Here is a 24381-nt window from a genome sequence, read left to right as displayed (position 1 = left end):
GAACTAGGGGGTTGAAGTTTTTTCTTAAAGAGAAGTAGGTCGAAGTAGCCCAAAAAACACTTCGAAATTCGAAGTTTTTTTACTTCGAATCCTTCACTCGAAGTTAGTGAATCGGCCCCTTAATGTCCAAAATCAAAGATCCGAATGATGAAGGACTTCTAGCAGTTTAATTTATTTTTAATTTATCGAAAACTTTCCTGGCTGTCAGATTCAACAGAATGTGTTTGTCTGCTTAGAGCACAAAGGAAGTATTTGGGGCAGATCTAGAAAAATTCAACCCATGTTTTCTAACACTTTTGGAAGAGGGTGCAATTACATACTGACCTTTAAGCGTGGCCAACCATCCACATTCACAATTTGGAAAGCTTTGTTATATATTTCAGACTTAACTTTGGAAAGTATTCCTCTCTAACTTAATTGTAAGTTCTGAACTACTACTACTACTACTACTACTACTACTACTAAATTACTAAACTTATGCAGTCAACAAAAAACTGTTAACAGTTGTAAACCTCAATGTTCTCTCAAATATGCTATGATGATGCTAAAAAGAAGGATAACTACGCAATTTAATATATTATTCACTCTGTTACTTGGCTTACCATCACTGCTCATTTATCACATTTAGCCCTCAAAAAAAAAACATCCTATTTTCATAAAATATTTTCCTCCAAGGTGAATGTTGCTCATGAACTGGCTTAATTTATAATTGGTTTTATTGCAGTTTCAGTAAGCAAGCATATCTAATGAGGTATAAATTTTGCTAGATTTATAGAAAATAAAGCCAAATGTATTTATAGTTTGATCCCAGGTGTTTAATACAGTCAGCAACCAAATGTACAGTTAATAAGAGGTGAATTTAAGGACAAAGCATAGCAGAAAACTTTAAACAATGTTGTATTTTTATGCCTTAAGGCAAATCAAAATATCAATTTAAAACAAAATAAAATATATACATAGATTATCTCTTAAAGGCATAAAATCCATAAACCTAAAATGAATTATGAAGTGTAAGGGACTCGTATAAGCTTGTATACTATAGCAGGGTTTACAATGGACTGTAACACTTAAGACAGGGCCTTCGCAAAAAGGAAGTATTGAAGGTGTGATGTAGTGCAACTACAACTCCCACAGGCTACTGTGCTTTAACCAATAAATAAATGGGCGCCAGGAGGTTTTTGCAGTCGAACAAAACAAACTTTTTTATTTGTCAGAGACAAATGATCCACAGGTTACTTACATCAGTACAGAGGCATTTGCAGAATATATAGGCACACAGATCAGACAGTATATCAGAGGTAGACGCAGGTGCATTCCCAGAAGCTGTAATCAAGGCAGTACAACTTCCATCCATGCAGAAATATCTCACACGTGGTTTGGATCTCACCCAGTGGAGTGGTCAGGGAGGAGAACCTAAAGCCTAAGAAAGCAATATCTATATCCAACATACTGTAAAGAAGAACAGGTGACGTCATATTAACAGACCAAACTATCTTTATTTCAAATACCATTCCAAGAACTAATGAAAATAATACATTTTAGCACATTATGCCTAAACACTCTTATACTCATAATCACTCAATTTTAATTTTAGCTCATAATCTAGACCTATATATCAGTTCCACATTCAGGGGTAATATAGAGGAGGTGTAACAACGTACCGTGGTGGTCTAGTGGGGGGTCGGCAGGGACGCCAGCCATGAGCTGCGTCCTCTTCCTCCTCAAGTGGCTGTACTAAGGGCGCGTGCAGCACGTCTCTGCTCTTTTTATAGGTGCATTTGCGCTGACGTGTGACATCAGCACGCAATGGTGCAAGTTTGAAAAGTTTAAAAGGCGTACTTGGGCTGCAGTTCTTTGCCCGTTATAGGTTCATCTGTATTGAGTTCCTGGTGCTTCCGTGTGATTATTCTGACTATTATTCTGATTCCTGGTGTGACCCCTGCCTGTTTTGACGATTCTAATCTCTGAAATCTTGACCCAGCCTGGTATCCGACTCTGCTTTATCCGTTTACCTCCTGATTGATCTCCTGGTTTTGACCCTTGCCTGCCAGACTTCACTTGTACTCTGCCTGCCTCGGCCGGCCTGATCTGACTACGCCTCCTATCTACGCCTTGTACCGTGACTGTCTGCCCAAAAGACTTTGCTTTACAGTTGTGCCTCTTTGCTCGTTCAGAACCTCTCGGTTGGCACCTCTTTTATTAAGACCTGGCGGCAACCGATTAGCCGAGGGCTCCTCCTGAGGTGAGCCGAGAACAGGGTGCTTAGCATTGGTTCTGAATTTAGGGTACCGACCGTGATAGGAGGATGGAACTACCTTTAGGATGGCTAACTGAAAACATTCTCCTTATGCAATACTTATCGGTCACCTTATCTCTACAAGCTTCTAACATATTATATTAATATATCACAATGTAATATCTAGTATAAGTAATTCTAAAACAACTGGACTTTCTGAGTAATCATTGAACACATTTCACTACTCATCCGAGCAGCTTCTTCAGTTCAACAGACTGGTGTGGGAACTGAAGAAGCTGCTCGGATGAGTAGTGAAACGTCTTCAATGATTATTCAGCAAGTCAAGTTGATTTAGAATTAATTATACTAGATATACCATGACCTGGATGAATGAAAATCTTCATAGTCATCACAATGTAATAGTTTTCCAAAACAGACACCTTCCAATACTGTGGTAAAACTTTTGTTAATGACACAATTTAGCTGCTAATGCCCTCCACATTACAAATAAATCAAACCAACTTACAGTTCATCAAATATGTACTTTACTTCTAATACAGTAATATGTTTATGTATTTCATTAATTATTACAGTATATCATATCGATGTTATTAGGGGTGAAAAGGTTAAGTTAACACAAGCCAGGCTACTAATGCCTTTATGTAATGGGACACATGTTAGATTGTTCTTATTCCTGTATTTCTTGGCTCCCTAATCAAGTGATTACGGGGCAAATTTACTAAAGGGCAAAGTGGCTAAGTTGCGCTCTGGCGAAGGGACCTAACTACGCTATTTCACTAACTTGCGGACTTTACTGAATGTTACCTCTTGCGCCAGACTTTATTTTGCCAACTCAGATCAGGTGCAATAGAGTAGATAGGAGTTGTCAAAAAAAAGTTGAAAAAACGATGGCGTTTTTTACTTTTTACTGGGTGATAGGCTGAAAAAGATCGTAATTTTTTTTAGGGTACCCTCCTTCCCCCTTACATTTGGCACCTAAACTATACAGTGGCCTTGTGTAGTGTAATGTAGTTGCTGCAGCATACACTTCGGTTGTACTGTAACTGCATGCTGTATGCTAATTAGGCATCGACAGCATAACTTCAGACTGCTTATCGTATTATTGCTAGCACAACTTCACAACCATTCAGTAATCTGTGCACAACTTCGGATCTTCGGATCTTCGCTAGAGCATTTTCGGCGCATAGTGAATTTGCCCCTATGGCTTTATGAATGCTGGATAAAAAAAAGATATCTCCCTGAAGATACTCACACAGTTTCAGTAACTATTGTCACTCTAAAGACACTAAAGCTAAGTATAGAGAATTCCCTCTTATGGGTCACTGCAGAAGATGGAAACTCTGGACCTTGTGCTATCAATTCAACCATAGCTATTATAATATGCCACTGAAATGAGAGAGTATATGGGCCAAACTACATTTTATCACTATGTATACTTAATATTGCATAGTCAGTTAGCAATCATGAATTGTACTTACTGTGATCTCTTTTTATCTGGTTTGATTTACTTCCATGTTATTATTTAGTTGGGCTACTGTAGTTTCTCCAGAACAGGAGCTCTGACCAGGCAAACAAAGCTAGCAATTACAGTCATATGAAAATGTTTGGGAACCTCTCTCAGCCTGCATAATAATTTATTCCACTTTCAAAAAAAAAAGATAACAGTGGGTTGTCTGGGGTGTTTTCTGAACAAAGATTTTTAGTATTCAAGATTTTAGTATTTAGTATGAAAATAAATTAAATGTGAAAAACTGGCTGTAGAAAAATTTGGGAACCCTTGTAATTTTGCTAATTTGAATGCATGTGTAAAAAAATTACCTGGGCATGGTGTGGGGGGACGGCAGGGACGCCTGCCGCCCCCTCGACGGGGACGCCCGTCACGCCGCGCTGCTCTGGTGCCGGCTTCCTAGCGCGCGCGCGCATGCGCACTCGGATTTAAAGGCGCAGGCGCGCTGACGTAATGACGTCAGCGCGAGAGGCGCCAAATTCAAATAGTATTTAAAGGGCATTTCCACAGGTTATCATTGCCTGATTCTGCCTGATTCCTGTTTTGACCCCTTCCTGGCTATTTTGACCATTCTGAATTCTGGATCCTGACCTTGCCTGCTTACGACTACTCTCCAGTTTAACCCTTTGGTTGATCACCCGGTTTTGACCCTTTTTGCCTGTTTGACGATTCTTGTTATCTGCCTGCCTCGACCCAGCCTGTTTGACGATTCTTGTTTTCTGCCTGCCTCGACCCAGCCTGTCTGATGATTCTGTTGCCTGTTCTGTTTGTACCGTGACCTTCGGCCCAAAAGACTCTGCTACCTGCCGTGCCCCTCTGCTAGCCAGAACATCTCGCCTTGTACCCCTCGTTAAGTCCAGGTGGCACCCAAGTAAGCTGAGGGCTCCTCCCGAAGCCCAACGGTGGTCACACTACTGGTGAAGCCGAGACCAGGGTACCTGGCACCTGTTCTGGTATTGGGTGCCGGCCGTGACAGCATGTAACTGGTCATTACTGATGACTGGCAACACCAAAGTGGTTGGATTAGCTTGTTAAGCCTTGAACTTCATAAGCTGGTGTGTCCAATCATGAGAAATGGTATTTAAGGTGCCCAATTGCAAGTTGTGCTTCTATTTGACTCTCATCTAAAGAGTGACAGCATGGGATCCTCAAAGCAACGCTCAAAGATCGTTCAGTATCAAGGTTTACGGGAAGGCTACAAAAAGCTATTTCAGAGGTTTAAACTGTCAGTTTCAACTGTAAGAAATGGAATCAGGAAATGGAAGGTCACAGGCACAGTTGCTGTAAAACCCAGGTCTGGCAGGCCACAAAAAATACAGGAGTGGCATATGCAGAGGATTGTGAGAACGGTTACAGACAACCCAAAGATCACCCTCAAAGACCTGCAATAACATCTTGTTGCAGATGGTGTATCTGTACATCGTTCTACAATTACATCTATATGGCAGGGTGATGAGAAAGAAGCCCTTTCTGCATTTACGCCAGAGTCGCTTGCTGTATGCAAAAGCTCATTTAGACAAGCCACATTTATTTTGAAACAAAGTGCTTTGGACTGATGAGACAAACATTTAGTATTTTGGTCATAAAAAAACGATTTACCACATTCCAAGAAAAACACCTGCTACCTACTGTCAAATTTGGTGGAGATTCCATCATGCTGTGGGGCTGTGTGGCTAGTTCAAGGGACTGGGGCCCTTGTTAAAGTCGAGGGTCGGATGAATTTAACCCAATATCAACAAATTCTTCAGGATAATGTTCAAGCATCGGTCACAAAGTTGAAGTTACGCAGGGGTTGGATATTCCAACAAGACAATGACCCTAAACAAACTTTGAATCTACAAAGGCATTTATGCAGAGGGAGAAGTATAATATTCTGGAATGTCCATCACAGTCCCCTGACTTGAATATCATGGAAAATCTATGGGATGATTTGAAGCAGGCTGTCCATGCTCATCAGCCATCAAATTTAACTGAACTGGAGAGATTTTGTATGGACAAATGGTCAAAAATACCGCCATCCAGAATCCAGACACTCATCAAAGGCTATAGGAGGCGTCTAGAGGCTGTTACATTTGCAAAAGGTGCTCAACTAAGTATTGATGTAATATCTCTGTTGCGGTGCCCACATTTATGCAGCTGCCTAATTTTCTTATGATGCATATTGCATTTTTTCTGTTAATCCAATAAACTTTATGTCACTGCTGAAATACTGCAGTTCCCATAAGGCATGTTATATATTAAAAGGAAGTTGCTACTTTGAAAGCTCATCCAATGATAAACAAAAATCCAAAGAATTAAGAGGAGTTCCCATACTTTTTTCATATGACTGTATAGTAAGATGGGGTGCATAAAATTTTGGCTCCCCCTATTGAATAATGCTTTCCTTGTTCTTTACTGCAATGTCCTGCCTTTAAAATACTTTGCCACTGCAGATGTTAAACTGATAAGCCTTAAATTGCTAGGCTGATTCCCTTAAACTCTAAAAATTGGAATTACATCAGCTACCCTGCAATCCCTTAGTACCACAGAGATAACAAGGATTATGAGAAAATGAGAAATATTGCCACGGAAAAATCATGAAATGATTTGAACATGAAAAAAGTAAACTTTTTAAATACTTTTGGGGCTTGCTATCAGGCACAGAGACTTGTTCACATTAACTTTGTGCATCACTCTCCAAACAACAGACCACATGGGTTATTTACTTACCCTGGAGATGCAAGTGTAAGACTGCTAGGGGGTGAAACAGTGTGCCCTTTAAAAGTTAAAAACAAAGGTGCTTGGTGTAGAGAGGAGCATCAGGAGGTGCAGTAGCCCTGTCATTACCTGGCTTAGTGTCATCTGAATGATGCCCAAGTTAGGGTGGATGTGGGGGGATGTCTAGGTGCATAACCTCACCTCCCTCTCTTGGATCAAGCAGTGGCCAACATGGGCAGCATTTGACTCAAGAGGCATGCTGCAGATCCCTGTGCTCCAAAAAGGGGCCACTCATTAAATGCCCCACACAATGTGCAAAGTTTTAAGTGAAGCTTTTTTTTTCACTTTCCACAATAACTATCGACTTACATAAATGACTATTGTGTACAGGGGTGATCCTGGCCCCTCCGCAGTCTGAGGCAGCAGCAGTTGCTGCTGCCCCCCCTCCCCCGGGAATTTGCTCTTAAAGTACCAGGAGCAGCATTTTTGCTGCCCCTGGTACCTAGTGGGGCGTTGCCGCCTGAGGCTACAGCCTCAACTCGCCTCATTGGCGAAGCACCCCTGATTCTGTATAGTGCAGATCATGTGTTCTTTATTATTGACATGCCAAGTTTCTTTGGGTAAAGCCACTGTATCCAAAGAGGATGTGAGGATCGCCAATAATAAAGAAACAAATGTAAAAAGTAGAAAAATTTATTAGGACATAAGACCTGAGGTTAGTTTTTATGTCCTAATAAATTTTTCTACTTTTTACATTTGTTTTTTTATTATTGGCGATACTCACATCCTCTTTGGATACAGTGGCTTTGGACTTTGCACCTTGGGACTGAGGTGAACTATGAGTGTACAGTATTCTCCTTCATTATTTCTATCATAATTTTGTATTTTTGATTTAATATTCATTTGTTGAGTGGTACCACAGACACTTGTTGTAATGTGGCAGTAGCACAAACCTTGCTTCTAAAGTTTTTTTTGGGTGACTGGGACCCTGTTATGAGCTGTAGAGCAGATACAGTAGGTAATTTCATTTGTGATGGTGAGCTCTCACAAGATGGCACCAGATAAATGCATTCTGCTGCAGTACCTGCCTGTTTTAAGAAGTATACACTCAGCTGTTTAGTCCCATCGTCTGTGTATTTTTTTATATTTTGCATATCCATTTGCTTATCCATTCCGATATCTGGTCAGCTCACAGGTAGCTCTAAATGTGTCCTGTAGATGTCATTGCTCAGTCATTGCCTCAGAGAACTGGGTTTTTTTTAAACACTTTTGGTTTGCTTTTTTACCTTTTTATTGCATGTCTCTTTTCTTTTTTTTTATAGGCCATGGTAGTTTGGAATAAAACTTTTAAATGTACAGTTCACAAGGTATCATTGCTGTACAGATGGTGAGCAAAAACAATAAACACATTTATTTGTTCACAAAAGCTGACTACTGTTTTTTGCAAGCTGTTGGGCATTAAAAATATGCTGTTTCTGTTTCTCGACTGCACTCTTTTTTGCACTTTATTATATACTAGCAAAAGTTACCTGATCAGGGATGCTGGAACAACAACACAAGGAAGATTGGGGAAGGATCCAATCGGAAAATTACAGCAAGATGCTGTGGGGAGATGAGGGAGAGAAAATAGTGCAGGTGGTGGAATAAAGAATAAGCATGGTGGACCTGAGAGGAATGGACCTGAGAGGAGAGTTATCAGAAGTAGTAAATGGGGAAGGAGTGGGTGAGATGAGGTGTAGGGAGAATAAGAAAATAAAAGATAGCTGTGAAACAGTTGGGATGTCAATGGGGGCATAGCAACAGAGGGACAGGTATTGTATCAGTGGTAGAGTTGTTGGGAGGGGAGTAAGTCTGGTGATCTTAATAGGAAGCAGAAAGAATTTTTGGTGAATCTAAAGGAATGTCTGATGGACAATATTATATTGTAAAATGCCCTTTTTTTTAAACTTGTGATTATATATATGTTGTAAATGTTCATTATTATATTCACCTTTATATTCACCTTTATATGTTATGTTTCAAATGTAAAACAATAGTTTTAGTTATGTGCCACAGAAAGCCAAACTTTATTGGGAGGTTTGCATAATCCTGTTCTTTATGTGCTTTACGACAGATTCTCGTATAGGCCCATGAAGCACATCAAAAGAATAGCAACCAAATTACTGAACTTTTGAAAGATACCATAAAAATGCTAAACTTTGAATGCACCCAATCACTTTTCTTGATGAATAACAAAGAGGCTGCTCTTTGAGCACTTGATTATCCTTCTGCACCTGAATTTATTTGTGGTTCTATAACATGGCAATGTTCAGATCTAGCATGGATGTCATTATATAAAGTGATTTTCTTTAACATCAGTAGACCTGAAATTTTAGAAATTCAATTAGATGTATTATTCCTCCATTTGCTGGGATTAAGTCCAAAACAGTTTGATCCTGATTTCTCTACGGAGGAAAACTTGTAATGAATCCAGAAAGCTTCAGTTTTGTTTTTTAAACGAATGCCATTATGGAAACACAGACAGAATAAAACTAAATAAGGTTCTTACTACTTCTCTAGATAATTAAATTGTAAATATTACTTAGCAGTGATACAAAATGTGCAGCAGAACTGAATACTCAAGAATAAAGCTGTGAGCTTTAAAATTTAAGGAAATAAAATTAAGTGCATTGTTATATAACCCAGTACAGTACCCACATTTACACAATATGTCAGTGTGTGTACCATTAAAGTGCAGCATTAATTGTTAGGGGTATGTTTATGAATAGTGATGGGCGAATTTGGGGCGTTTCACTTTGCCGAAAAATTAGTGAATTTCCAGCGAAATTCACGAAACGGCGAAAAATTTGCAAAACGGCGTTGCGTCTGTTTTTTGACGCCGGAGTCCGTTTTTGACGCCAGCGTCTATTTTTTTTACGCCGGTGAATTTTCGCGGCGGTTTCGAAAATTTATTCGCCGACGGGAATTCGCCGCGAATTCGCGCCTGCCGAATAAATTCACCCATCACTATTTATGAAAATATGGATTACATTTTTAAGTGTTACAAAATTAATTAAATTGTAAAAAGCTGCTGAATTTCACATAGCATCAAGCTTTCTTTCTGCAGCAAATTCTGCATATTAAAGCTCTGAGTGCCCAACATATATTTAAAAATGCTTAGCCACGATTTAGGGTGATACCATTCGTTCCGACGCGCTGAGATGAAAGGGTATGCAGAATCTAAGGTAAGTAATAGGAATGTCAGATGTTCTCGATACGTGCATCCAACATGACTGTCGGATGAAGACGCAACATGCAGCGTTCGCATCCTACAGTCGTGTCGTGCCGCTTCACCAAATGGACAGCTTTATGGGCTCTCTGATAGCTGGACAAATATCAACCAGATAGTAGTTAGTGGGTTTGAAAATCTAGGCTCATTAATGTGGTCCTTGTCTGACAGGACTCCATTGGCTCCAGTGATGATCCAATTGATGACTTTGCTGATTGGATCTGCTTAATGCTGATCTCACCAAACAAGCAGATCTGGCACTGCATAGGTACCTTTACTACTTCAAGGTTTTAGACAAAGTCCCTCAGAGTACATGTGAGCACAGCTGTGTCAAGCGCAAGGTATAGCTCCAAAATGCACTTACACTTTTACACTTTTACAATTTGGACATGAGCCATATGACTTCTCAGTTTTAAACAAAATGCAAAGATGTAATCCAAATGTGGTATTTGGATAATTTTTTAATTTTGCTGAAAGCAAAAGAGTTGTGTTTAAGAGTTTTGACTTATATTTATTGCTGAATAATGCACATATTACTATTAAAGGAGAATGAAAGCTCCAATCCAAGGAGGCTGCCAAATGTTAGGGCACTCCCCAAGGAGTATAATGACTTACCTAATACCCAGGCTTGGTGCTACTGTAAGCAGAAAACTGCATTGGCCCGGGTCATTTGTGAGTTAGAGATCCTATTCTTTCCTGCATGCGCAGTAGAGCTACGGAATGGACTTTAATGGAAAAAAAAATCTGGCCTTTTCGCTTAACTGAGCATGTGTCAGCTGTGGGATTTTGAAGAAAGAATCAGGGAAGAACAGGATTGCTTACTTGCAAGTACCCTGGGCCAGTGCAGTTTTCTGCCAACAGTTTTCGGCTCCTTTAAATTCAAACTGGATGCTAATTATTATCAAATTAATCATCATGATGTTTTAATGAATGACCAGGCTCATCTACTCTTTAGACCAAACACAATAATAAAGCTCAGTTACTAAGTGGGGATTGTTTTAACCCCCCCATGTGTATTTACGTTTTATTTTTTGGGAAATAGTTGAATAGGAACAAATAACAATCTTTATCAAGGGAAGATGTAAGTTGTTTTAGATATTTGTGAAAAATTGCAAATGTCCAGGTTAATCACGTCTAGAGCATTTTTGTCCATTAGAACACAAGTGTTAATTGACCAATGAAAATCCATTTGGATATTTCAAATAAGATAAAATAGATCATCCCAAAGCACTGCGTGATCCACCATACTCCATTTTCTTCACCTTGCCATCACTATTCTCTTACAGACATGTGGTACTTTTTGTAATAAAGTCATGAGATAGTTCAATTCAATATATCTTATAGGGGGCTTCCTTTCCTGGCAGATGTATTAAAGCTCACTCAAATATACTGATTCCAGTACAAACAAAATCTAACAAAATAACTGCCTTTTGCAGAAATCCTGCATGTAGAGAGACATGATGGCTGGTGATTTTAATGAGCTCTAATACATCTTCTAAGCAAAAGGAGCTCTCCCTACAAGTTATATTGAATTTGACACAGCACAGAATGGGGCCCCTTGCAAGGCTGTACACAGAGTGCCTCCACTTTATTGAGTGAATTTAGTTCCTGCACCCGTTTGCCTTACACCTACCTTGCTGCATGAGGTGCAAGCACTCATGTACCTAATATGTAACTTTATACCTTATACATATGCTAATGATAGCTGTACAGGTATGTGACCTGTTATCCAGAATGCTTGGAACCTGGGGTTTTCTGGATAAGGGATCTTTCTGTAATCTGGATCTCTATACTTTAAAGCTACTAATAAATAATAAAAGGATAGAAGGATGAGAATGCATTTGACATTGTAAAGGTCCAAGTGAAATATTATAGGTGAACAGTCACATTATTTCAATTAAAATTCCTGTTTTACATTATGGGGCAGATTCACTAAGCTCGAGTGAAGGATTCGAATGAAAAATACTTCGAATTTCGAAGTATTTTTTGGGTACTTCGACCATCGAATTTGTTAAATTCGTTCGAATTCGATCGAAATCGAACGAAATCGAACGAAATCGAACGATTCTAAGTAAAAATCGTTCGACTATTCGACCATTCGATAGTCGAAGTACTTGCCCTTTAAAAAAAACTTCGACCCCCTACTTCCGCAGCTAAAAGCTACCGAAGTCAATGTTAGCCTATGGGGAAGGTCCCCATAGGCTTGCTAACCTTTTTTTGATCGAAGGATTTTCGTTCGATCGTTGGATTAAAATCCTTCGAATCGTTCGATTCGAAGGATTTAATCGTTCGATCGAACGAAAAATCCTTCGATCGTTCGATCGAAGGATTAGCGCTAAATCCTTCGACTTCGATATTCGAAGTCGAAGGATTTCAATTCGAGGGTCGAATTTCGAAGTATTTTTTACTTCGAAATTCGACCCTTAGTGAATCTGCCCCTATGTGTTTTGCAGAAAAAGTAAATTTTAAAAATGTTTTGGCATAATGTGTGACAGAGAAATATTTTCTTTAACTGCAGTCCTGGAAAAAACTGATTTGTGCCCATCTCAGTGATTTGTGAGCACATCATATTGTAAACATGCAACATTTTTTGTCTTTTTGTGCCCTAACACTTAAAAATGTGTTCTAATGCATTCAGCTGTTCAAATTATGTGTAGATTTGACAGCAGTTAAAACACAGAAGGAAATGCATGCATAATACATCATGTATGGAGCACATGAAAACATTTGCTACAAATTGAAATCTTAATGCATTAATAAACAAATTAATGTAAATGTCTTTTAAAGCCTTTATGCAGATGTGCACGTATATAAATTATATATGTATACATTTAATTGTCACTATTAAAAAAAAAATCACATCTAGGAAGATACATTTTGAAGAAAAGATGCCGAAATATACATTTGGATTTTCCCCCAAGGCTGATTATCTTCATAATTTAGCATTTTTAATTATAACAGGATGAATTAAACCCCATTGTGAATGTATTCCTTTGAATTCATGAAGCACTATATATGTAACTTTTTTTTACAGTCTATTTATGCAATTTTTACAAATGGTAGATACATCACATTCACAATCATATTATTGTAATTTATGTGCCAAAAAAAAAACAATTATGTCAGTAACCAATACCTAAATCAGAAAAAATTAACATCAGTCATTAAATTATTGTTCAATGCAATGCAACATTCAAAAAAGTTGATAATATAGTTTTTTACCCTTGATTTAAAAGAACAAGGCTAGTCCTTACCCTGCCATCACCAATACTGGACTGACTAATGTGCTGTATATGGAAAGCTACAGGTCTCTCTGTTCCAAAATAAAGTGCAGAGGCCTGTGGCTATTTGTACAGAGCAAAACACAGCATGCAAAGTGCAGAACAATGGCTGATTGCACTTTTGTTTTGCTTTAAAATATATTCCCTTTTTATCTACCAGCAGTAAGAGTTCCTTCTTTTCAATAAATGCTAACAAGAATACTTTTTTGTCCTTGATTGTCATTGAAAGCTTGTGACTTCTGTATGGTTAAGTTCTCCTATGGTTTGAAAATCTCCACATGTTTGTAAATCCCATGCTGTGGTCAGCTAAGTGTTGGACCTAAATTGGATCTGGGAGGGGGAGTGGGTCATTTGTCCCATGCACAGTGAGCCCTGGCAGATTCCAGATTTGGCCAGAAGGTGTCATTGTTGTGTAAGGCGTATAAAAAGCTGGGCTACCATGTACTCAATTCAATTTCAGTACAGCAGGAGTGAAATGGAACTGCAGAAAAGATGTAAGGGGCCTGAGGAGCTTGAGAGGCCCTGGACGGCTTGGGGTTCAACCATTTAGAGTTTAGAGCTTGGAGGCAGTGGAGAGACTGTGACAGCAGCTGCCTGTGGATGGATGCTGATTGAAAGGGTGCTTGTGAGGTGCTCGCAGTGCAGATAGTGTTTGAGCTGTGCCCTGAAAAATAAAGCAGGTTTTTCATGCTCAGCTAGGATTAACTTGGAAGCCTGCTTGATGATTGAGTCGCTGTAGGTGCCTGACAAATCTGTGTGAGTCCCCAGTTAATTGTGCCTGAGGGAGGGTATTAAGAGGCTCCAGCGTGTGTCCCCTGTTTGAGAACAGGCATTATTCCTGTGCCTGTTATGTGGGAGCAACTACCTCTGTCCATCTGGAGAGGTACCGTATATACTCGAGTATAAGCAGAGTTTTTCAGCCCCCAAAATATGCTGAAAAACTCTACCTCGGCTTATACTCGGGTCAAGGGCAAAAACAGTCGCCGGCGTCTAAGAATAGTCGCCGGCGCCTAAGAATAGTCGCATGCGCCCAAAAATAGTCTCCGGGGTCCAAGAATAGTCTCCAAGAATATTCGCCAGCGTCCAAGAATGGTCGCCGGCACCTCCAATGGGAGCAGAAACACTCAATTTTTTGATTGAAACTTACCAGAAGCTGCTGCATTTCTCACCCTAGGCTTATACTCGAGTCAATACGCTTTCCCAGTTTTTGGAGGTAAAATTAGGTACCTCGGCTTATACTTGGGACGGCTTATACTCGGTATTTTGCCAGGTAATGCTATCTGAGGAAAGGTAAGAGCTCTTCGGGAAAAGGGACTGTGACACACCAGGAGTGGAGTGTGGGACTTTTCCTTGGAAAAGACTATGCCAGGGTTGGATCTGCCACATGGGTTCCCAGAGGCAGGGATGATATTGATGTTTATGTGCATTTAATTTCTCTACCACTTAAAGTTACATAAATATATAAACATAAAAAACATAAAGTTATCTCTTGGTTTATTGCAATTCGTGTATTTAATTATAGGTGGAGGCCCTGCCATTGAGTGAAATTCCCAGTACCTTTTAATTTAGCAAATGGGATTCAGGACCTAGGTATAGTAGGATTTTGATGATGCTATAATACATGCAAGGGTTAAAATAGAGTTACACTTCGTTTCTGTATTTGAATTAAAAATTGTAGGGCAATAATTATTCCATGTGACCTCTTCTTTCCAGAAGATAGAAAGTAAAGGTGGTACCCATATAATCCAAATTCTCTGAGCTCAGATAAGAGGGGTCATTTACAAGTTTGGATGTGCTAAAATTGATGCAAATTTTGCATTTATTGACTACAATTTTAAAGGTACTTGTTACCTTTTTCCTTACCTTACAATATTGTTATATTTATAAGCTATAATACATGGGGAGGCCCATTTATCAAAGGCCACAATTTAGCGGTTTTAGAGATTTTTGAAATCACAAATAAAGGTTTAGAAGTTTTTGAAAGCCTGAATTAACTAATTTTTTCTAACACAACAAAAGCCATGAAAGTTATTAAAAAATCCGAATATAAAAAAGTAGGAACGAAAAAAAACAAACTCTGAACGATGCATTAAAAATGTTTAATACCTCAAAAACCTCTAAAAATTAGAGTTTTCGGACAATTCTAGGGAAAAAATCTATATATCAACTTACTGAAAAATCAAAATGAAAAAGCACATGTGGAAAGTGTCACCTGAAAAACTTAAATTTTTCAAGTTTTCCAACAAAAACTGTGTCAAACAGCCCAAAACCCTTGAATATCATGAAAGCAAAAAACATGTTCCAATTGTAAAAGGGGACATCTGCCATTGACTTTATTTCGGATTACGATTCTTAGCAGCTTTGGAGCATATCTTGAAAAAATTTAGTTTTTTTCACCTTAAAAATTTGGCCAGAAAAATTCAAGGCTAAATAAAAGTCGAAATGTTTATAAAAATTATCCATTTGGATCAGCACAGCTCACAATGACTTCTATAGGACCGAAGGGCCTCAACAACTGGCAACGTTTTTATTAGAGATTATAATGGCTTTTACACTTAATACATCTTGAATTTTTCACGTTCTAAAGAAAATATAAAAACACACATTTTTTGAGATTCCTGAAAAAAAGAAGTTTAATGTTAGTAAATAGGCCCCTTAATATACATTCCCCAGAAAACATTGTCCCTAACCACTCAAAGGCCTTTATTGATTCTTATATACAGTTAGCCTTAAAAAAATAGACATCCAAGATAAAGCTTATGTTTTCAAAATCATTTTGAAAGTGAACAAGTTAGCATTGCTTTCTACAGCATTGACTGTCATCATAAAATTCAGCACCATTTCTTTGAGAAAATATATTTGGGGCAGAAAATTGTTTCTGTATTTAAAGATTCACGATTATGGAAAAAAATCATTTTGCACCAGTAAGCAACATGTACCATCAAGGGAATTACTGTAGTAGAGAACTGAAAATAAAACATAAACTTTTATTTCATTCTTTTGTTGATTTGCTGAGAGGAGCTAAGATGATAACAAGACTTGTAGGTACACCTCACTGATAAAAATAATTGTCACTCTTATTTTATAGCATAGTTTTTCCAGCCTCTACTCTTGCCTGGAAATTCACTTCCGTGAAGCCATGTGTTTTAATTGTACATGCAAAAAAAGAGGGAAGTTTTTTAAAAGGATCAGATATGTCTAGAACGTTGAACAGAGAAAACACTTCTCTTGTAAATTCATTTCAAATGCTCTCACGTGAGATTCTGCTACCTCATCTATGAATATGCTAATTTTAATTTGATGTTGTTTACATCACACAGTATACTCTTTCTTTTTTCAAGCAGGATCAGTGTTGTTGTTTGGCCCTGTCTAATTTTTAGACAAATGCAATTTGCACATTACATGCTTCTAAACACCCTCTCCAATTCACATTACACTCTCTCATTCCAAAAGGCTGCTTGCTATAGTAAAATGTACCCTAGCACCAGACATCTCAGTAAGATCTCAATAGTGTAAGTATTGCAAGCAAAGCTATGTTTTATGTTTAAATATAAAACAATCTGTTGGATTAGGAGTGTTGTTTGAAACGGCATCCTTTGTTAAATTTTAAAAAGATGTGGTATTATTTTTGGCCAAGTTGCTTTTTGTGCTACAGGACAAGATTGTCCCATGTGTGGTAGCTGTTGTTTGGTTGCTGGTCTGTAAAAAAAGACAAGAATGTGTTAATCATCCATAAGAAAATGGAAGTATGTTCACAAAATCTTGGTGCTATTCCTTCCCAAAAATTTTTGGGGGATTTTTGGTAACAAAAAGCCCAACTTGAAAAAGTTGTGGTTCAGTAAATGCCCCCCCTTCAGGGGACATGGGGATTTATCACTTTAGTTGGCAATACATTCAAGGATTCAGAATATTCACGTTCAAGGTTTTTCACAAAATTCAGAAAAACACCAGCTTAGTTTTTGTCACCTCCATAGTATGAAAGGTAAAGAGATAGTTCATAGAGAACAGAGTTTCAAAAAGGACTGTCAAAACTTTAAAATGGGTTATGTCTGGGCTTTTTTATTGTAGGGAGCAATGTTATGTTGGTGGAAATTATTGTAAAAACTAATATATCAAAAACTTAAAGATCCCTTATCTGAAAAAACACAGGTCCCAAGCATTCCAGATAATAGTTCCCATACCTGTATTATGATAATTGTCCTTGTCCTTGCAGAAGGCAAATATATAAAGTTTACTGAGTACATTATTATGACTGCAAACCAGAGAATCATCCTGTCCCCACATTGCTATGCAGATAAATCCAGTTTTCACTATACTAGTGGTGGATCGGCGCAATTGTAAATAATGTCTTGCGGTGACCTGATTTACTGAGCAGCTAATGGAAACATGAGATTGATGAAAACGAAACTAATTCATTTTTAAAATGTACATTTAAGAAAAAAATAGAAATCAATTGAAAATGCATTAGTTGTGTTGAACAATTTGAAAACAATAAGTTTTAGTGAATTTAAAAAAAAAAAAAAGGACTCCGGCAGACCTTGTAATAACTTTAATGTCTTCATAACTTTCTTTTACAAATTAGCCATTTTACTTTGCAAGATAAATTACTGTATAGTCAGCACAATGCCTCCTTAATTTATGTTTTGGAAGGCAGCAGACAACTTTGCAATATATATTATATGACATCTGAGAACACTGCAAAATAGGAAAGGAAAAAATATCTTTTAATTAAAATAAAATAAATAAATAAAATAATGTTCTTAATAACATGGTAATTTATTTATACCATGGCCCTATCCTCAGTAAACGTTGGTGACACAGTCTTTTTCATACAAGCCGCCATTCTCAAACATGCGCAACTAGAGAATTTCTTAACAGTATACCCAACTGTCCTCTGCATTTTTGTTACTCGCCTGCAATCTGCCTGATCTTTAGGGAGCATTAACATTTGACTCTCACGTCTCTCCCATCTGTCTTGTACCTTCTGTCTGTAATCACCACCTCTGATTTATTCCGTGACTCATTGGACATATTTACTTTAATGCAACAAAATAAATATTGAGGTCACTGCAAAGGAATTATCTGGCTGTCGATAAAATACTGTATAACATACAGTTAAAATGTTGTCAGAAAAAGCATGTATTTGATTTCTATTTGGTAAACTTGTTTTTAAAGGAGGTATACAGGATAAAAAAAAAATAATTTGTAGGCAATGACAAATACTATATGGTGATAGTTTAAGGGCTAAAAATTTTAATTATCTTTAAAAATGTCCCCTTTATTGGAACTCACTTTAGATCTTTAGATTCTTGATGATGTTTCAAATAAGAGGTGGCGTGTCCTAAGCACAGAAAGAGGAGGATAGCCAATCACAGTCCTGCAGTCACACAGGTACAGGCTTCAGTTACCTGTCAGCCTAGCTGCTGATTGGATCCTATTCTACAGTTCAGTGTGCTGAGTGCTACTGGCTCCCCTGCACATCATGGGAAAGGAGGCAGCAGGAAGTGGAACAGATGAGTGGAGCTAGTAAGATTTTTGCAGAAATGCTCAATAAATCAACCCAAAACTCTAATACACCTCACTTCTATATTTAAAATAGTATAGTATATACAATCTTATTTTTCATACAATGTGTTTCCTTTAAATCATTTTCCTCCTTTATTTGCAACTCAGTAGCTTTTAATGACCTCTAAGGCATAATCAGTTATAGGAGGGAAGTTACTTCTGTGCATAATTATTTGCTCCTCCAATTACAGTTGGTGTTCCCTTTAGAGATATAAAATCTGGAAGAGAGTGCAAGGGTTGTGGGTAGGTTTTACTGCAGTACTAAATGAGCCTTCCAAAAAAGTTTTTTATGGCTTTCATTTTGCTCAAGGACTCCATAAACTTAATTTTAATACAATCAGGCCTTCTGACTCTAAGCCTGAGGCATAGAGGTGAGGTCATGAATTACTTTCACTTTCCATTCAGCAATTCCTGGATGCCACTGCACTTCTCACATTCCCCCTTCTCTCCTGACACTTTGTAATTGTGCAGGGCACTGGGCCTGGGCATTCTCCCCAATTGTTGTGCAAACACAACATTTTGGGGTGATACACAATTTATCTTAATAGCAAATAACAAAATGGCTCCTGCCTGCTTGCTGTTAATGTGTAATTGCAAAATCGAAAGAAACAAAATTGCACTAATACACTCGGGGGCACATTTACTATGGGTCCAATATCGAGGGTTAATTAACCCTCGATATTCGACCATCGAAGTAAAATCCTTCGACTTCGAATATCGAAGTCGAAGGATTTACCGCATTTCTTCGTTCGAACGATCAAAGGAAAAATTGTTCGATCGATTTAAATCCATCGATCAAACGATTTTTCTTCGATCAGAAATTGCTCTGAAAGCCTATGGGGAAGGTCCCCATAGGCTAACCTTGGTGCTCGGTAAGTTTTAGGTGGCGAAGTAGGTAGTCGAAGTTTTTTTTAAAGAGACAGTACTTCGACTATAGAATGGTCAAATAGTCGAATGATTTTTAGTTTGAATCGTTCGATTCGAAGTTGTAGTTAAAGGTCGAAGTAGCCAATTCGATGGTCGAAGTAGCCAAAAAAAAAACCTTCGAAATTCGAAGTATTCTTCATTCTAATCCTTCACTCGAGCTAAGTAAATGTGCCCCCCAGTGTAAGTAAAGTTTATTTTGCTCAGCTTACATGATAGAAAATAATTTGGAATTATTTCTTAAGGTTTCAGGTCCCTTTAAGTTGTATTAACAAGAAATTATGTATTGCATATTAACTGTATAGAATATGGCAGGAGTGGAAGGTCTGTACTGAAGGTTATAAATAAATGATGATCAGCTGGCATGGATTTATGGCGGAAATTTTGCAACGCCATCAGCGAATATTTGCGTGAAACCACATTGAAATTTCACAGTGAATAAATATGGCGACAAGACACTCATTGACACCAATGTATTTTTTCCAAAAAAGTAGCTGTGAAAGAAAGACTATATTGATTAGGGATGAGTGATAGTGATGAGCAAATTCACGGCGAATTTGCGCGATTTGTCACCGGCGAATAAATTTGTGAAACTGCCGCGAAAATTCGCTGGCGAAAATTGCTAATGAGAAGCTGGCATAGTTTCATGAATTTTTCGCTGGAAATTCATACATTTTTTAGCGAAACGGCGAGAATTTGCTAATGAGTGTGGGTGGCATGTAGTTATGAAGGTGGGCGCAGACTGAAGCACTGCAGATGATAAAGACAGAGCAGCCTTGTACCCGCTGAAGCTGTGATTTGTACCTGGAGATGTTTTTTTAATCTCGTATGAGCACTGTTAGACACCCTTAGCACTCTTTAACATGTCTGGTGTCTCTGTAAATTATACTCTTATTTTTGTTCTTCACATGATCTCTGCTGTCCACGTTCAGTGTTTCTATAGTGGATACCAACAGATAAAATGACAACTGTTAAGTGATTACAGTGGGTATAGATAATTTATAGTGAGATTAGCCTACAAAGTGATCAACCTTCGTTTTAAATTATACCTTCATATTTAAACAAGTTATTGAAGCATAATAAAATATGGCTTTGTAAAAAGATTTTTTTTCACACCATGACACCAGCACAATAAAGTGATGCTCTATTGCTGACCTGCTGTGGCAACCGTTTTGTGTCCCAAAACCTGTCAAAAAAAATGCTTAACCTGTATTCCAGCTAGATATATTATTTCAGTTACATTTATTTTTTCCCTATATGAAAAAATAACACTGCTAAACTCACACAATACCAAACACACGGTATATGTGAACCTTATTCTGTATTCTGACAGAGAAAGACATTTGAAAAAGAGACTGCCAAAACACCAACACAATAACATCTGTTTTACCAGCATAACTGTCAGCAATTCTAGCAGTTGTCAGCAAGAAAACTGCGAGACAGGATGGAAAGAAAAATTTTAATTAAACCCGAAGACACCAGCCTTTCAGTGATATGACACCCGTCTATTTCATTGCATACATCAGATTTTGGATGAGAAAGTTAAATAAAATGCAAAAGAAAGAATCAGCGGTCTGTGAATTTAATATTACCCTTCCTGACACAGACCTCACAGCTGATTGCCTTACCTCTAAAGATATTAAAGAAATTGAAGTGTTGCTTTATTATTAAACCTCTTGTTGTCACCACCACACAATGTCAGTCTGCTGCACTGAAATATCATTGGACGTTACTTATCAATTTTCTGTGTTTATCTATGAGAAGTGCTGATACATGCAGCTTATACAAAACATAACACAGCTTTCTTATTTAACAGTTTCTTTTTTCATGCTTCTTGAATATTTGTCTGAATCATTAACCCTACATGTGATATATAGTATATCAAGGATTAACAATTTGGATGGGTTTTATTACTCAGAGCTGCTGACAAAACCAATAGAATTGATCAGATTGTCTCCCATCAGTTGACTTTGTGCATAATAGCAAGGAAAACCTCTTGGACCTATCATCTTCTTTTGTGTCTATGTACTAAATACTCCTACCTTTCCCTCTCATTTTTCATGGTTGACTTTCCTGCTGCCCAGTCTATGGTTCAATACTTCATAGCCACTTGGTCTTGTGTTTATCAAGCCATGGTAAAATCATCTACTTCACCGATGGTTGCTGGTTACAGACATCACTGACCTGTTCCTTCCTATTACTTACCATCACTGAGGAAAGGTAACCAGATAGAAGCCTGCATGCTCGGAAGCCACGTTGAGTGAATAAGTGGTTTAATGAAAACAGCACTAGGTACAAATCACAAACAAAATAAATATAAAGTCAATTTCGGCAAGCCGAGCCAGAGTTCAGTTAATGGACCAGATGTTGGGACAGGCAGCAAACATGCAATGTTAAATAACAGTCCAGACGTTAAACTGAGAAATCTACAAGAATAGGACAAGGAGGGGTACTGTAATACAGGAGTTGGCCAAGGAGCAAGGGATTAGGAAAGGACATGGAGTCAGGTATGGATTGAGGCACTGGAACCAGAATTGCTCAAAGTCAAGATGACAGTTGGAGAGCTTAATGAGCAAGCAATGAGTCATTACCAGGCACAGGTTAAATAGGCCTTATTTGGAGGATGAGTAGTACTTGGAGTTGATGAGGTGGACGGAGAAAAGGAAACAAAAGAAAAGAATAAGACATACACAGCAGAATAACAAATCAGACCCAGCACTAAAAACCTCCAGTGGCTCAGTTGGTAACTGCAATGAAAGTTCAGCAGAGTCCAGAGAAAGAAAATCCTGATTTTAGATTTGGGACTTCGTTTGGTACCTTCCATCAATGTGGGTCAAAGTTCTTTAAAGATCAAGGATATTGGCAACCCCATTTCAGTCAAGTTAAATCTTCCTCAAAATACCAATATCTCTGACTCCTTTCATGTTTTTTGATAAAACCTGTAATCAGGAAAACCTGTAATCATTCCCTTCCTCTCCCTGTTATCCTTGATGAGAACAAGAGCTCATGTATTCTACGATGTACAGAGGTAAAATTCAATATCTTCTTCATTGGAATATAATATGTATACTGGGCCCAGAAACATTCCAGTGCCCTGGATCACAATTAGACTATTTGAGAATAATTAGTTCATTTTTGGTATGGTAAATAAACAAATCAATATGGACTGATCAGAATATCTATTGATTATTAATCATTATTCATATATTTTTTTATATATAGGCTTATAGTATGTACCCAACTTTTTAGCAGGGACTTTTGTGGTACTGGCTTATTAAAAGGATAAAAATAACCCAGAGCTGGTGAACAACAATATGTGATAAGTGAACTTTTCTTTTGTTCACTAAATAATGGATAAAGATCCAAAGTAGAGCACAATTCACCTGTTAGTACAGCAAGGTCAGTACAATGTCATAAAATAATAGCAGTTATTGTATAGAATGTTAGATAAACACTGATGCCTAACAGTTGTTTACAAGTTTTGAAAACCAAGTGACCTTTAAAAGATTACACAGCACAAAGTCAAACATTTCTTTTAAAAAAATCACAGAAAAGTCAGGATTTCTTTGTAACATCGTGTGCATTTTTCAAAATGGGAGGCAGCGAGTCATTTATTTGATTCGGTTTTGGCTAGTTACAAGATATAATTGTGACAGAGGTCAGAAAAAGTCATATTTTCTTGTACTGAATATTTTTTTTTTCTAAAAAGTTGATCTAAGGCAGTGATCCCCAACCAGTAGCTCGTGAGCAACATGTTGCTCTCCAACCCCTTGGATGTTGCTCCCAGTGGCCTCAAAGCAGGGGCTTATTTTTGGATTTCTGGCTTGGAAGCAAGTTTTGGTTTCATAAAAACAAGGTGCACTGCCAAACAAAGCTTTAATGTAGATTGATAATCCACATATAAGATACCAAATGGCCAATCACAGCACTTATTTGGCAGCCCAAGAACATTTTTCATGCATGTGTTGCTCCTCCTTTTACTTCTGAATGTTGCTCACTGGTTTGAAAGGTTGGGGATCACTGATCTAAGGGATCCTTTAATAATCTTTACAAAACATTGTAAGGTAATTGGTAGCCTCTTGGTTACCAATAGGATAACAGGGGCTTGAAGCCCTAGAGTTGTCTAGTGATGCACCTAATGCATTATTAACCCTTCTAAGAATTTGCAAGCTTTATGTATTACAAAATTTGATCAACTAGCTGCTGGACATTTCCATGAGTATTCATGAGAATCTTTGTCCGTCAGATGTGCTCAAATACCTGCACACTAAAACAATAATTTTTAAATAAGTTCTCTTGAGTGTGTATTAAGTGTGCAAATTCCAGAAGGAAGATGCTCCACCACAGTTCATCTGTCCTCTTCAGGATCAAGATAGCAGGCCAACTAAGGTAGCATTCTGTTGCAAAATATGAAGCAGCATTGTATAGTGTCAATTGCATCTTCTTTGAATCATAGTGTGGGTCATTTATAAAGTTTGCGCAGGGCAGATTGGTTCGCAAAGTGAATATAGAGATGAAGCCACTTGGATTTGTGAGTTAAATGCGTCATGACTCAGGGTTAATTGAAGAAACTGTGTTATCTAAAGTCATCTTAACCCATTTAATGCATTTAACCTTTTCATTAGCATACCAAAGCATCATTGTTTACAATGGTGAATGCTTTAATTAGATGGGATGTTGTGACACAGTTTTCTGTGTTAAATGAGATAAATGGGATATCTGTGTTTAGTTATTCTGTGTCATACAGACAAACCAAAGTGGCTGCATCTGTATTTGCCCTGCGCATGGATATATTTATAAAGCTGAATAAGAGGATGCAAGCAGAATTGCTGTTTTTTTTCACAATGCGAATGTCTATAGGAGCTTTTTAAATATGTCACAA

Source organism: Xenopus laevis, chromosome 7S, assembly GCF_017654675.1.
Source record: "Xenopus laevis strain J_2021 chromosome 7S, Xenopus_laevis_v10.1, whole genome shotgun sequence".
NCBI lineage: Eukaryota > Metazoa > Chordata > Amphibia > Anura > Pipidae > Xenopus > Xenopus laevis.
The sequence above is the reverse complement of the archived record's forward strand: the minus strand, read 5'-3'. Positions refer to the sequence as shown.